Source organism: Oncorhynchus nerka, linkage group LG15 (genome assembly GCF_034236695.1).
Source record: "Oncorhynchus nerka isolate Pitt River linkage group LG15, Oner_Uvic_2.0, whole genome shotgun sequence".
NCBI lineage: Eukaryota > Metazoa > Chordata > Actinopteri > Salmoniformes > Salmonidae > Oncorhynchus > Oncorhynchus nerka.
The window spans coordinates 43,846,746-43,863,177 of NC_088410.1; the positions used below are offsets into that span (position 1 = coordinate 43,846,746).

Here is a 16,432-nt window from a genome sequence, read left to right on the forward strand (position 1 = left end):
AGTTGATACAGATATGGAAACTCGGCGCATCTGATAACGGCCTTTACATTTGACTGAGTCACTCTGTAGACCTACAGCTCAAGCAAACCAGCTCATGAGTGTACATGGCGTGCCAAACAACATCAACTCTAGTTCATCCAAGGCGGGTAGCTTAGATTGTCAGGACACCGGCTTGCCGGCAGCGCCCGCTGATAAGCAGCCCAACGGCCTTGATGAACTGACGACAGTAAGACAAGCATGTACTGGAGAAGCGCAAATCCCCCCCCCCCCCCCCTGCTCACTCACTCGAGGGTGCACGGCTTCACGAGTCATCGCGAGGAGAGATAATGGCAGTCTGTCTGCCCTCATTCAAGGCATATTAATACTCTGCCTGTGTCCTGAGGGGGATCCGCTGAGGCAGGAATACTCTGAATGATCCTCTTCATGGCGGCTCAAGTAGGCCATGCCCAAGACTCTCCCTCGCCCCCAACACAGACCACAGATTATACATCCTCAACGCCACACACATCACCCACAATACTCTGGACTTCCCCTTTTTTTTAGGGCTAGTACTGCTCCTAGTATGCTCTGTGACAGTGTTCGCTCACCTCATTCATATGAGCCAGGAAATTGGTGAAACGGAGTGAAAGATCCAGGATTTGCGCCAAGGCAAAATGTGCTGTCAGCCAAAGCTTGTGGGAGCTAGAGTGTGTCCGGCTCAAAGGACCAAGCGCAAATGTGGTGACTCAGTCAGGCTGTGCATGTAGGCTGCTTCTGCTTTGTTGTGGGGTTTCTCACAGAGCACGCCAGGGGACTCCACCGTCTACCCACATCACACAGAGGAGAGGATGTGGTGGCGCTAAGCGGCGGCCTTCCCCTAAAGCCACTGTGACCCGGGAGCGTAGTGTGGGCTGAAGGCCACAAACCCACACTTACTCTCACTCCATCAGCAAATGTAGGGACGACGGGCGTCCATGCATTGTCCTGCATACAAAACTATAACAAAGGGTCAAACACAGTGAACTTGTGCATTTCTAATGGACCTCTATACCAGGCGGTGTCAGAGGAAGGCCCTCAAATTTTCAAAGACTCCAGCCACCTTAGAGAGAACAGTGTATGACTGCTAAGTGGTACCGGAGCACCAAGTCTAGGTTCAAGAGGCTTCTAAACAGCTTCTACCCCCAAGCAATAAGACTCCTGAACACCTAATCATATGGCTACCCAGACTATTTGTATTGCCCCCCCCCCCCCCCCTCCTCTCTTTTACACCGTTGCTACTCTGCTGTTATCATTATGCATAGCACTTTAATAACTCTACCTTCATGTACATATTACCGCATCTAACTGGACACTAACCGCACATCGACTCTGTACCGGTACCTCGCTGTATATAGTCTCACTATTGTTATTTTACTGTTGCTCTTTAATTACTTGTTACTTTTATTTCTTATTCTCATCTGTATTTTTTTTAAACTGCATTGTTGGTTAGGGGCTCGTAAGTAAGCATTTTCACTGTAACACCTGCTGTATTCAGCACATGTGACTAATAAAATGTGATTTCATTTTTAAACATTGGCACACACAAAACAACCAGTTGTTTCTTTGTCACTATGGGCTATTGTGTGTAGATTGATGAGGGGAGGAAAAAAAAAGCAATTTAATCCATTTTAGAATAAGGCTGTAACAAAATGTGAAAAAAAAATCAAGGGGTCTGAATACCTTCCGAATGCACTGTATATGAAAAATAATATTAATCTATCCATTTATCTAATACCAGGCAGGCATTAAAAATGTACGAGCACATCAGTTTGAGCGACGCACCAGGAAAGCAGAGTTTTCCCTTCCCAGTGCACAGACAAATCAAGCGCATCCTCTATTTTCAAAGGACGAGCCCCACCCATAACCTCCAGGCATATGTGACTTTGCCACACTGACCAACCTCTGCAGAGACCCTAATCACACTCCCTCAGCCTTTGCAAGATAAGAGACCCATCCCAGGCCCATCAAAGACCCAGAGCTTCTCTACACCCTGTGACATCAGTGTTCCCTCTAATTTGTTTTCTTATGTAGGGCAGGAAAAATTGACACCAAATAACTTTCCACTGATACCATTTGAGGACAAGCCTAACTGGGCTATGGTCAGAGCTAGGTGAGGTGGGAGGCCCACCATAAATTGGCTAATAGGTTGAGAATATTGTAGGACCTACATATCATAATTACAACCCTCTCCAGACAGTTCTTGTGCGACCTTTTAATCCATAGGTGAATTAATGTCAGTGATTTGGGTCCCCGTTGAAAAGACACAGAAAAGAGAAGTGTTAGCGTCGAAATGAGACCATTACTCTTAACACTCACCGTGGAATTTAGCCTATATCAAAACCTTTTAATAGGTCTAAATTCTGCAACGAATGCAGGTGACAGTCCAAGTTATCACAGTCAAAAATGAGCTTAAATAGGCTAATGTGTTTTGAAAATAGCTCCACGAGTATTTACAAGGTCAAACTGTCACTCAAAGTGCACCTCTTCAATGAGCTGCTACTACCGTGTCTAGACTCTGGGGCACTAGAAACTGTCCAATACCCCATAGTTGTTAGATAGGGCCTAAATATTTACCCTAGCATCTGATGTTATTTACATCAGTAGCTAGGCTTATGCTAGTGTTGCTATCCAGGGGCGTTGCTAGGATTTCAGGACATTGGGGGCTAACCGGGGTGGGAAAACTATTTAAAGTTTCAAAAGTTAAATGTATCAATCTAGTGCACTTTGAGATGAACATTTAGTGAGATTAAATCTACTAAGAATACTGAAGAAAGTAGAGGTTGACCGATTAAATCGGAATGGCCGATTAATTAGGGCCGATTTCAAGTTGTCATAATCGGTATTTTTGGGCGCCATTTTTTTTATTTTTATATATCTTTATTTAACTAGGCAAGTCAGTTATTAAGAACACATTGTTATTTTCATTGACGGCCTAGGAACGGTGGGTTAACTGCCTCGTTCAGGGGCAGAATGACAGCTTTTCACCTTGTCAGCTCGGGGGATTCAATATTGCAACCTTACAGTTAACTAGTCCAACGCAATAACGGCCTGCCTCTCTCTTGTTGCACTCCACAAGGAGACTGCCTGTTACGCGAATGCAGTAAGCCAAGGTAAGTTGCTAGCTAGCATTAAACTTATCTTATAAAAAAATCAATCAATCATAATCACTAATTAACTACACATGGTTGATGATATTACTAGATATTATCTAGCGTGTCCTGGGTTGCATATAATCTGACTGAGCATACAAGTATCTAAGTATCTGACTGAGCGGTGGTAGGCAGAAGCAGGCGGGTAAACATGAATTCAAACAGCACTTTTGTGCGTTTTGCCAGCAGCTCTTCGTTGTGCGTCAAGCATTGCGCTGTTTATGACTTCAAGCCTATCAACTCCCGAGATGAGGCTGGTGTAACCGAAGTGAAATGGCTGGCTAGTTAGCGCGCGCTAATAGCGTTTCAAACGTCACTCGCTCCGAGCCTTCTAGTAGTTGTTCCCCTTGCTCTGCATGGGTAACGCTGCTTCGATGGTGGCTGTTGTCGTTGTGTTGCTGGTTCGAGCCCAGGGAGGAGCGAGGAGAGGGACGGAAGCTATACTGTTACACTGGCAATACTAAAGTGCCTATAAGAACATCTAATAGTCAAAGGTTAATGAAATACAAATGGTATAGAGGGAAATAGTCCTATAAATCCTATAATAACTACAACCTAAAACTTCTTACCTGGGAATATTGAAGACTCATGTTAAAAGGAACCACCAGCTTTCATATGTTCTCATGTTCTGAGCAAGGAACTGAAACGTTAGCTTTCTTACATAGCACATATTGCACTTTTACTTTCTTCTACAACACTTTGTTTTTGCATTATTTAAACCAAATTGAACACGTTTCATGATTTACTTGAGGCTAAATTGATTTTATTGGTGTATTGTATTAAGTTAAAATAAATGTTCATTGTTCATTCAGTATTGTTGTAAATGTCATTATTACAAATAATAAAATAAAAAAATTGGCTTCGGCTTTTTGGTCCTCCAATAAATCGGTCTCAGCGTTGAAAAATCATAATTGGTCGACCTCTAGAAGAAAGTCAAATCAACTCATGTCAATTCTATTCAAAAGTCAATACAATACAAGACATTCTGGTAACTTGCACCATCCCACCTGCTACAGCAGACACGGCCAGTTCCAATTACAGTAGCTGTGGGTCACTCTACACTGGAACACACATCTACAGTGTATTGCCAAAAACCTCAATACCACTCAACAACGCTGACTTGTCCAATGAGCCAAACTGCTTAAAGAGTCAGTCACTCTCTCTGAAAATGATATCATAATCGAATGACTAACTTAGTTTATCTTTCAAAGGAGAGATGTGGCAGACTTTAACGCCGAAGTACAGTGCATTCCACTGAACACAATCATTTTCTGTCCTATATATTTACTTCTCTATTAAAACATGTGTTTTAGAATAGAACCCTAGGTGTATCTGAAACAAATCTGTAAATAAGATTTGATTACGCTTTATAAACAACACAAAGATATGTCAAATCAGCAAATGCCTGAATTAAGTATGCTTTCAAGTTATTGAAATGCACCATAGCGGTAATGGAACATTCAGGAAAGAAAAAAGGAAGATTATCAGGCAATCATTGTTTATTTAATCTTTCTGAGAACAGAAGATATGTTTCTGAGAGTCTTAGCTTTCAGGAATGGGGTCATAATTGCTAATTGCCCAAACCGTCCCAAGGCTGGAGCCAAATTCATAGGAAGAAGATCACAATTGAATTAGCATTTTGCCAAGGCAGCAGCTACACTTCCTGGGGTCCTAACACATTAAAGCACTTACGTGTCTGTACCTTTGTGTGTGCCTCTTCACAGTCCCCGCTGTTCCATAAGGTGTATTTTTACCTGTTGATTTTTAAAATCTGATTCTGCTGCTTGCATCAGTTACCTGATGTGGAATAGAGTTCCATGTAGTCATGGCTCTATGTAGTACTGTGCGCCTCCCAAAAGTCTGTTCTGGACTTGGGGATTGTGAAGAGACCTCTGGTGGCATGTCTTGTGGGGTATGCATGGGTGTCCGAGCAGTGTGCTAGTAGTTTGAACAGGCAGCTCGGTACAATTTATTTCCCCAGTAGTTCTCTGCAGTTTTGTAAAAGTCCTGGCTGAGTCATGCGTGACTTGTGAACGTTGTAGAGGGAAACAGAGGGGAATCTTAGCTTTCATTTGTGGGGTCATAATAGCTAATAGCCCGAACAATTCACACTCTAGAGCCACATTCATAGGAAATAAACTCAACATGCCACACTGGCTTTAGAAACGGCTGGGTGCAAAGTTAAACAGCCTGTCAGCCCCTTCCGATGCGTCTGCATGGTCCTAAAGCACACTGAATCATATATATATAGATATATATATTTATTCATTTTATTTTTTTACAGCAGGCAATTTGACAATTCTTCAAACATCAATAGGTTCAGGGCTGAACTGTGCCACACCCTTTTATCCATTTAACTGATATCCTGTTTTTATTAAATGGATCACTAAATTTCCTTTGCAACTTTGGGTAGAAAACCGATAAATAAATTGTGTGGTCATCACAATTCAAGCCAGTCGTCCATGAAAGCTTAATTTCTCAGAGATCAAATTATATTTCAACAAAATAACGTTTCAGGAACGCTAATCTTATCTGTTTCTAACTACAGAAACAGATATCCTATTGATTCCTGTTTACTTGCAAAAACAATAGCAGGAAGCACAAGTGACTGTCAACAAAGAGGTGGTCAGACGACGCAGATGCTAAGCTACAGGATTGTTTTGCTAAGCTACAGGACTGTTATGCTAGCACAGACTGGAATACATTCCGAGATTCTTTCCGATGGCATTGAGGAGTACATCACATCAGTCACTGGCTTCATCAATAAGTGCATCGATGACATCATCCCCACAGTGACATTACGTACATACTAGAGGTCGACCGATTATAATTTTTCAACTCCGATAGCGATTATTGGAGGACCAAAATAGGCCGATACCGATGAATCGACCAATTATATACACACACACACACACACAGTTGAAGTAGGAAGTTTACATACACTTAGGTTGGAGTCATAAAAACTCGTTTTTCAACCACCCCACAAATTTCTTGTTAACAAACTATAGTTTTGGCAAGTCAGTTAAGGCATCTACTACTTTGTACTTTTTACAGACTCATTATTTCACTGTATCACAATTCCAGTGGGTCAGAAGTTTACATACACTAAGTTGACTGTGCCTTTAAACAGCTTGGAAATTCCAAAAAATGATGTCATGGCTTTAGAAGCTTCTGATAGGCTAATTTACATTTTTAGTCAATTGGAGGTGTACATGAGGATGTATTTCAAGGCCTACCATCAAACTCAGTGCCTCTTTGCGTGACATGGGAAAATCAAAAGAAATCTGCCAAGACCTCAGAAAAAAATGTGTCTGGTTCATCCTTGGGAGTAAATTACAAATGTCTTAAGGTGCCACGTTCATATGTACAAACAATCGTACGCAGTATAAGCACCATGGGACCACACAGCTGTCATACCGCTCGAAGGAGACGTGTTCTGTCTCCTAGAGATCAACATACTTTGGTTTGAAAAGTGCAAATCAATCCAAAATCAACAGCAAAGGACCTTGTGAGACGCTGGAGGAAACAGGTACAAAAGTATGTATATCCACAGTAAAACGAGTCCCATATCGACATAACCTGAAAGGCCGATCAGCAAGGAAGAAGCTACTGCTCCAAAACCACCATAAAAAAGCCAGACTACGGTTTGCAACTGCACATGGGGACAAAGACCATACTTTTTGGAGAAATGTCCTCTGGTCTAATGAAACAAAAATAGAATGTTTGGCCATAATGACAATCGTTATGTTTGGAGGAAAAGGGGAGGCTTGCAAGCCGAAGAAAACCATCCCAACCGTGAAGCACGGTGGTGGTAGCATCATGTTGTGGGGGTGCTTTGTTGCAGGAGGGCCTGGTGCACTTCACAAAATAAAAACTTCCAAGTTGTGGCAAAATGGCTTACGGAAAACAAAGTCAAGGTATTGGAGTGGCCATCACAAAGCCCCGACTTCAATCCCATAGAAAATTGGTGGGCAGAACTGAAAACACGTGTGTGAGCAAGGATGCCTACAAACCTGACTCAGACCAGCTCATTATTGTGGGAAGCCATCTGAAACGTTTGACCCAAGTTGAACAATTTAAAGGCAATGCTACCAAATACTAATTGAGGGTATGTAAACTTCTGACCCACTGGGAATGTGATGAAAGAAATAAAGCTGAAATAATTCTCTACTATTATTCTGCCATTTCACATTCTTAAAATAAAGTGGTGATCCAAACTGACCTAAGACAGGGAATATTTACTTGGAATAAATGTCAGGAATTGTGAAAAACTGTGTAAATGTATTTGGCTAGGGTGTATGTAAACTGCCGACTTCAACTGTTTGTATATATACTTGAAATAATGACAATTACAACAACAATGAATGATCAATGAACACTTATTTTAACTTAATATATAAAATCTATTTAGTTTCAAATAATGAAACATGCTCAATTTGGTTTAAGTAATGCAAAAAGAGTGTTGGAGAAGAAAGTAAAAGTGCAATATGTGCCCCCGTAAAAAAAAAAAAAAGGTAACGTTTAAGTTCCTTGCTCAGAAACATATGAAAGCTGTTGGTTCAATATTCCCAGTTTTTCAATATTCCCAGTAAAGAAATATTAGGTTGCAGTTATTATATGGATTATGACACGTCGACTATTTCTCTCTATACCATTTGTATTTCATATACCTTTGACTATTGGATGTTCAAATAGGCACTTTAGTATTGCCGGCCTAATCTTAGGAGTTGATAGGCTTGAAGTCATAAACAGCACTGTGATCAAGCATTGTTACGAGCTGCTGGCAGCTGCTGGCAAACACAGTAAAGTTTGAGTGAATACTTACGAGCCTGCTGCTGCCTAACACCGCTCAGTCAGACTGCTCTATCAAAAATTAAATCATAGACTTAATTATAATAAACACAGAAATACGAGCCATAGGTCATTAACATGCCAAATCCGAAAACGATAAGTATGAAAACAAAACGTTTATTCTTTCAGTGAAATACGGAACAGTTCCTAAGTCTAAATACTGCTGTTACATTGCACAACCTTCAATGTTATGTCATAATTATGTAAAATTCTGGAAAATTAGTTCGGAATGAGCCAGGCGGCCGAAACGGTTGCATACACCCGGACTCTGCTTGCAATGAACGCAAGAGAAGTGACAATTTCCCTTGTTTATATTGCCTGCTAACATGAATTTATTTGAACTAAATATGCAGGTTAAAAAAATATATATGCTTCTGTGTACTGATTTTAAGAAAGGCAAAAGATGTTTATCTTTAGTCACATTCATGCACTATCTCCGCGAATGTGCCTATGTTAAATCACAGGTTTGGCGAAGCAGGCTGTGATTTGATGATTGATTAACAGGCACCGCATTGATTATATGCAACAAGACAAGCTAGTTAACCTAGTAATATCATCAACTATGTGCGCTGTGCAATCTGGTTTCCGAGCCGGTCACGGGTGCACCTCAGCCACGCTCAAGGTACTAAACGATATCATAACCGCCATCGATAAAAGACAGTACTGTGCAGCCGTCTTCATCGACCTCGCCAAGGCTTTCGACTCTGTCAATCACCATATTCTTATCGGCAGACTCAATAGCCTCGGTTTCTCGGATGACTGCCTTGCCTGGTTCACCAATTACTTTGCAGACAGAGTTCAGTGTGTCAAATCGGAGGGCATGCTGTCCGGTCCTCTGGCAGTCTCTATGGGGGTGCCACAGGGTTAAATTCTCGGGCCGACTCTTTTCTCTGTATATATCAATGATGTTGCTCTTGCTGCGGGCGATTCCCTGATCCACCTCTACGCAGACGACACCATTCTATATACTTTCGGCCCGTCATTGGACACTGTGCTATCTAACCTCCAAATGAGCTTCAATGCCATACAGCACTCCTTCCGTGGCCTCCAACTGCTCTTAAACGCGAGTAAAACCAAATGCATGCTTTTCAACCGATCGCTGCCTGCACCCGCATGCCCGACTAGCATCACCACCCTGGATGGTTCCGACCTTGAATATGTGGACATCTATAAGTACCTAGGTGTCTGGCTAGACTGCAAACTCTCCTTCCAGACTCACATCAAACATCTCCAATCGAAAATCAAATCAAGAGTCTGCTTTCTATTCCGCAACAAAGCCTCCTTCACCCACGCCGCCAAGCTTACCCTAGTAAAACTGACTATCCTACCGATCCTCGACTTCGGCGATGTCATCTACAAAATGGCTTCCAACACTCTACTCAGCAAACTGGATGCAGTCTATCACAGTGCCATCCGTTTTGTCACCAAAGCACCTTATACCACCCACCACTGCGACTTGTATGCTCTAGTCGGCTGGCCCTCGCTAGCATATTCGTCGCCAGACCCACTGGCTCCAGGTCATCTACAAGTCCATGCTAGGTAAAGCTCCGCCTTATCTCAGTTCACTGGTCACGATGGCAACACCCATCCGTAGCACGCGCTCCAGCAGGTGTATCTCACTGATCATCCCTAAAGCCAACACCTCATTTGGCCGCCTTTCGTTCCAGTACTCTGCTGCCTGTGACTGGAACGAACTGCAAAAATCGCTGAAGTTGGAGACTTTTATCTCCCTCACCAACTTCAAACATCAGCTATCCGAGCAGCTAACCGATCGCTGCAGCTGTACATAGTCTATTGGTAAATAGCCCACCCATTTTCACCTACCTCATTCCCATACTGTTTTTATACTGTTTTTTTATTTAAAAAAAAAAAATTATTTACTTTTCTGCTCTTTTGCACACCAATATCTCTACCTGTACATGACCATCTGATCATTTATCACTCCAGTGTTAATCTGCAAAATTGTATTATTTGCCTACCTCATGCCTTTTGCACACATTGTATATAGACTGCCCATTTTTTTTCTACTGTGTTATTGACTTGTTAATTGTTTACTCCATGTGTAATTCTGTGTCGTCTGTTCACACTGCTATGCTTTATCTTGGCCAGGTCGCAGTTGCAAATGAGAACTTGTTCTCAACTAGCCTACCTGGTTAAATAAAGGTGAAATAAAAAAACTTTAAAAACTATGTGTAGTTAACTAGTGATTATGTGAAGATTGATTGTTTTATAAGATAAGTTTAATGCTAGCTAGCAACTACCCGTGGCTCCTTGCTGCACTCGCGTAACAGGTGGTCAGCCTGCCATACAGTTTCCTCGTGGAATGCAATGTAATCGGCATCCAAAAATGCTGATTACCAATTGTTGAGAAAACTTGAAAATCGTCCCTAATTAAATCGGACGTGCTGATTAATCGGTCAACCTCTAGTACATACCCAAACCAAAAGCCATTGACTACAGGCAACATCCACACTGAGCTAAAAGGCTAGAGCTGCCGCTTTCAAGGAGCAGGACTCTAACCCGGAAGCTTACAGTGGGGCAAAAAAATTATTTAGTCAGCCACCAACTGTGCAAGTTCTCCCACTTAAAAAGAGAGAGGCCTGGAATTTATCACAGGTACACTTCAACTATGACAGACAAAATGAGGGGGGAAAAAAATCCAGAAAATCACATTGTAAGATTTGTAATGTATTTATTTGCAAATTATGGTGGAAAATAAGTATTTGGTCATTAACAAGCTTATCTCAATACTTTGTTATATACCCTTTGTTGGCAATGACAGAGGTCAAACGTTTTCTGTAAGTCTTCACAAGGTTTCCACACACTGTTGCTGGTATTTTGGCCTATTCCTCCATGCAGATCTCCTCTAGAGCAGTGATGTTTTGGGGCTGTTGCTGGGCAACACGGACTTTCAACTCCCTCCAAAGATTTTCTATGGGGTTGAGATCTTGAGACTGGCTAGGCCACTCCATGACCTTGAAATGCTTCTTACGAAGCCACTCCTTCGTTGCCCGGGCGGTGTGTTTGGGATCATTGTCATGCTTAAGCAGGGGGACACGTCTGGCACTGCAGGATTTGAGTCCCTGGTGGCGTAGTGCGTTACTGATGGTAGGCTTTGTTACTTTGGTCACAGCTCTCTGCAGGTCATTCACTAGGTCCCCCCGTGTTGTTCTGAGATTTTTGCTCACCGTTCTTGTGATCATTTTGACCCCACGGGGTGAGATCTTGCGTGGAGCCCCAGATTGAGAGAGATTATCAGTGGTCTTGTATGTCTTCTATTTCCTAATAATTGCTCCCACAGTTGATTTCTTCAAACCAAGCTGCTTACCTATTGCAGATTCAGTCTTCCCAGCCTGGTGTAGGTCTACAATTTTGTTTCTGGTGTCCTTTGACAGCTCTTTGGTCTTGGCCATAGTGGAGTTTGGAGTGTGACTGTTTGAGGTTGTGGACAGGTGTCTTTTATACTCATAACAAGTTCAAACAGGTGCCATTAATACAGGTAACGAGTGGAGGACAGAGGAGCCTCTTAAAGAAGAAGTTACAGGTCTGTGAGAGCCAGAAATCTTGCTTGTTTGTAGGTGACCAAATACTTATTTTTCACCATAATTTGCAAATAAATTCATTAAAAATCCTACAATGTGATTTTCTTGATTTTTTTTTCTCATTTTGTCTGTCATAGTTGAAGTGTACCTATGATGAAAATTACAGGCCTCATCTTTTTAAGTGGGAGAACTTGCACAATTAGTGGCTGACTAAATACCTTTTTGCCCCACTAAAAATAAATTCCACTATGCCCGCCGACGAATCATTAAACAGGCAAAGCGTCAATACAGGACTAAGATTGAATCGTACCACACCGGCTCTGAAGCACGTCCGATGTGGCAGACTCCAAAGGGAAGCACAGCCGCAAGCTGCGCATTGATACAAGCCAAGCAGACGAGCTAAATGACTTCTATGCTCGCTTCGAGGCAAGTAACAAGCAGACCAACATAGTGTTCTTGGGCACAGAGACTAAGGTAACCTGCCTAAATGACTACCAACCCGTAGCACTCACGTCTGTAGTCATGAAGTGCTTTGAAAGGCTGGTCATGGCTCACATCAACACTATTATCCCAGAAACCCTAGACCCACCCTAAATTGCATACCGCCCCAACAGATCCACAGATGATGCAATCTCTATTGCACTCCACACTGCCCTTTCCCACCTGGACAAATGGAACACCTATGTGAGAACGCTATTCATTGACTACAGCTCAACACCATAGTGCCCTCAAATCTCATGACTAAGCTAAGGACCTTGGGACTAAACACCTTCCTCTACAACTGGATCCTGGACTTGATAGGCCTCCCCCAGGTGGTAAGGGTAGGTAACAACATATCCGCCATGCTGATCCTCAATACGGGGGAGCCTCAGGGGTGCGTGCTCAGTCCCCTCCTGTACTCCCTGTTCACTCATGACTGCATGGCACAACACCATCATTATGTTTTCCGATGACACAACAGTGGTAGGCCTGATCACCGACAACAACGAGACCGCATATAGGGAGGAGGTCAGAGACCTGGCCGTGTGGTGCCAGGACAACAACCTCTCCCTCAACATGATCAAGACAAAGGAGATGATTGTGGACTACAGGAAAAAGAGGACAGAGCACGGCCCCATTCTCATCAACAGGGCTGCAGATGAACAGGTTGAGAGCGTCAAGTTCCTTGGTGTCCACATCACCAACAAACTATCATGGTCCAGACACACCAAGACAGCCGTGAAGAGGGCACGACAAAACCTATTCCCCCTCAGGAGACTGAAAAGATTTGTCATTCGTCCTCAGAAGGTTCTACAGCTGCACCAGTGCCTGGTACGGCAACTGTTCGGCCTCTGACCGCAAGGCACTACAGAGTGTAGCGCATACAGCCCAGTACATCACTGGGGCCAAGCTTCCTGCCATCCAGGACCTCTATACTAGGCGGTGTCAGAGAAAGGCCCTAAAAATTGTCAAATACTCCAGACACCCTAGTCATAGACTGTTCTCTCTCCTAGCGCACAGCCAGCAGTACGTGAGCGCAAAGTCTTGGTCTAAAAGGCTTCTTAATAGGTTCTACCCCCAAGCAATAAGACTCCTGAAGAGCTAATCAAATGGCTACCCAGACTATTTGCATTGTCCCCTCCCCACACACTTTTACACTGCTGCTACTCTGTTTATTATCTATGCATAGTCACTTTAACTCCACCTATATGTACATATTACCTCAATTACCTCGACTAACCTGTGCCCCTCCACATAGACTCTGTACCGGTACCCCCTGTATATAGTCTCTCTATTGTTATTTTACTGCTGCTCTTTAATTTGCTGTTATTGTTTACTTAACACTTATTTTTCTTAAAACTGCATTGTTGATTAAGGGTTTGTAAGTAAGCATTTCACTAAGTTCTACACCTGTTGTTTTCGGCGCAGGTGACAAGTAAAATGTGTTTTTGTTTTTTGGTGGACCCCCCCCATCACTACTAGATTCCTAATTGCGAGGAGCAGTGATGAGCCCAGACATGAGGAGGTCGGGCCAGCCCTGTCGGCACGCTAGGGCAGTCTAGGTCTGACGAGTCAATGTCAGATCGAGGCAAGCAGCTTCTGCTTTGCACTTGAATAGTCAAGACATGACAAGCCGAGCTCGGTGGAGAGGAAACTGCATTCTGGGATAGCGCATAGTGGGGCGAGACCAATGCAACTGCTCACACTGAAGCAGTCCAGACATGACTCGTCAGCTTCCTTTGTACACAGCTGCACACAACTCATTTATGATATGATGACACGCCAAGCTCTGCCATAGGCCTACTTCCTACTTGGAGTATTGCCGTAGTCAATCTATCCTTTCTTAATCCATTCCTTCCTTTCTTGACATAATGTTGATATTTGACCCAAATACTGAAAACCATAGTCTGTTCCCTTTTTGTAAGCTGTTGAGTGTTATCCATGTTGCTGGCTGTGACCGACAGTGAGCATACAGTCATGTAGCTTTTATAAATAAAGCGTATGTGCATTAGGCCATATTCTATACATATATCTCCACTGTCACCATGATTAAGTCAGGTCTCATGAGAATGAAAAACACTCAAGTTGCACTACATTCTCAAGCTTTGCTGCAAATATCGGCTAATGATGAAACACAAATGACATGAAATGACAGTTGTCTCCAGCTTAATAAAATCCCTGGTTTCAAAAGGTAAAGTGACAGAATGTAGCACATTTTCCTGAATGACTCCTGCTTGGCCAAATGTCTTTTCTGTGTTTAGTAACCTTTATTGATTAGATAATTGAGGGAACTACAGCATGTCACTACAACACTACCTACAGTATGTGGTAAATACTAAGGCCCTGCCCTGAAACTTTTTGAAACCAACCTACCTACATAACTATATTTAGGCTTGACTAAGTCGACTCAGGATCCAGTCAAGCCAGAATAATTCGTATGAGAAGAGGAAATGGGGAGTGCGAGGCCGTGTCAAGCAGTATGATGCTTGTCGAAGCTAAATAAAGAATATATGCTGTGATTTGAATGGGCCTGGCTGTCTAAAACGATCTAATTCCTGCGCTGTGGTCGCACTCAGCCCCCTATCCACCCCACCCCGGCAACAAAGCATTGATCAATATGTACTTTTCAGTGAGGTAGAACTCACTGGACCGCCTATTGGTTTTATTTCGCATTGTTACAATGTATGCGTTCACAGAACACACTAACATACGGACTTCCAATCAAAAAATAACTATGTAGACACTCTTCCTCTCCCCCTTTCTCGCCAGCCCCCCTCGAAAAATGTCCCTCCCTGCCTCCGAGCTAGTTGTGTGAATGTTCTCTGTCGCAACAGACATTATTTGAGCTCCTATGATGATAGCCATGGAACGTTACTTAAAAATAAATCACCTAGCTTCCCTCTCGGCCTTATCGCGCTCATCACAACGATGTTCGCCGTGGAACACTTTGCTATGATAATGTGTGGGACAAACCAAAAGTGCTCGTTTGTGACCAAGTAGTCGGACCTTATTACAACTAAATGAAGCACGCTACACTGTAACTAGTGACAATTTACAGCAGAACAAAAACACAACTCACCACGACTTCCGTTTGGTTGTGCACAATCCTGAATATTTACAGTTGTGCAATTCCTTTCTTCCTTTTTTTCCACGTTCTTAACCCCAGCCCCTGTCTTCACACCCCAGGAACCAAGTGTGTGTATGTGGGGTGGGGGGCCTGGGTGATATGAACGATCTGGGACAGACCGCCAATTTGGAGGCAACAGATCGCAAGTATGTTTATGTTAACGAATGACTAGAACGGTCCCAAAAATTCCTCAATGTTCCCGAGGGTGTTTCTAACAAATTGGTGTCTCTCCGTCTTCCTTGAGCATAGGGGGCGTGAATCCAACTGTTTATTCGCTGTATCCGGGCGGGTCAGCCGTATCTTTTAGTCCGCCATGTTGTCTGCATTAAGGAGGGATGGGAAGCAGAGAATTCCCAGTCCTGGCCCCTCCTCTCCCTCCATCCATAGCGCCGGTGCGACATCTGGCGGTGAATCTGTGACATCGTCACGAAACCGAGTCAACAACAGCAGCCCTATGCAGAAGAGCAGGAGTCCGCCATCTGGTCATGTCTATCACATATGCTGCGTTTACACAGGCAGCCCAATTCGGATATAGATCATTTTCACTAATTGGTATATTGACCAATCAGATCTGAAAAATAATATCAGAATTAGGCTGTTTAAACTACGAATATTGGACAGGCTTATTAATAGCTAATATACTGCCTGGGCACACAATCCCATTTAGTTTAGACTTGGAGGGGAGTTGCAATGAGGTTAGTGGAAGAACAGCATCTAGTAAAGATGAGTTCCCCTCACAGCTCCGTAGGTTTACAACAGCAGCTTGCTCTCAACAGGCCAGTGGTGGTCACTAACCCTGGTCCTATTAGTGGGTGCAGCCTTTTGATCCAGCCCACTGAGCCCAGCACTACCACACCAGATTAAACAAATCAAGGTCTTGAGACTTGATGCTCAATTGATACATTGAATCAGGTGTAGTGCTAGAACAAAAGCCTGCACTCTAATAGGACCATGGTTGGTGGGTGAACCAGGCTTGACTAAAACTCTCAAACTTAACTCTGGACCACGAAGCCAGTTCCACCACATTTAAAATAAAAGTTGTTCACCTCTAGTCGGGGGCTGATTTAGCCCCGACACCAGGTGTGTGCAATTAATTATCAGGTAGAACAGAAGACTCAGGGTAAGAGTTGAGTACCCCTGTACTAGAATGTCAATGTTTCTCTTGACAACTTCAAAGTTCTAAGATGGAAAACAGTACTGTCCCAATCAGCTTTTTTTCTGTTAATGGTATCAATTTCTGGAACTTCAAGATTACTTTAAAATGT

At 43.1% G+C, this 16,432-nt stretch overlaps 1 protein-coding gene across 4 annotated transcripts in view; it reads right to left on the bottom strand.

The window, feature by feature from the left end:
* Positions 1–15,499, bottom strand: part of LOC115142757 (receptor-type tyrosine-protein phosphatase alpha-like) — a 47,799-nt gene extending 32,300 nt beyond the window's left edge. For 3 of the 4 annotated variants that reach the window (XM_029682468.2, XM_029682469.2, XM_029682466.2), the window contains exon 1: positions 15,120–15,499. The gene's annotated coding sequence lies outside the window, so the exon portion shown is untranslated. Of the gene's footprint in view, positions 1–587; positions 751–15,119 lie in introns of those variants that run through there. The other variant, XM_029682467.2, reaches the window with a different exon arrangement.
* Between the last annotated feature and the right edge of the window lie 933 nt (positions 15,500–16,432).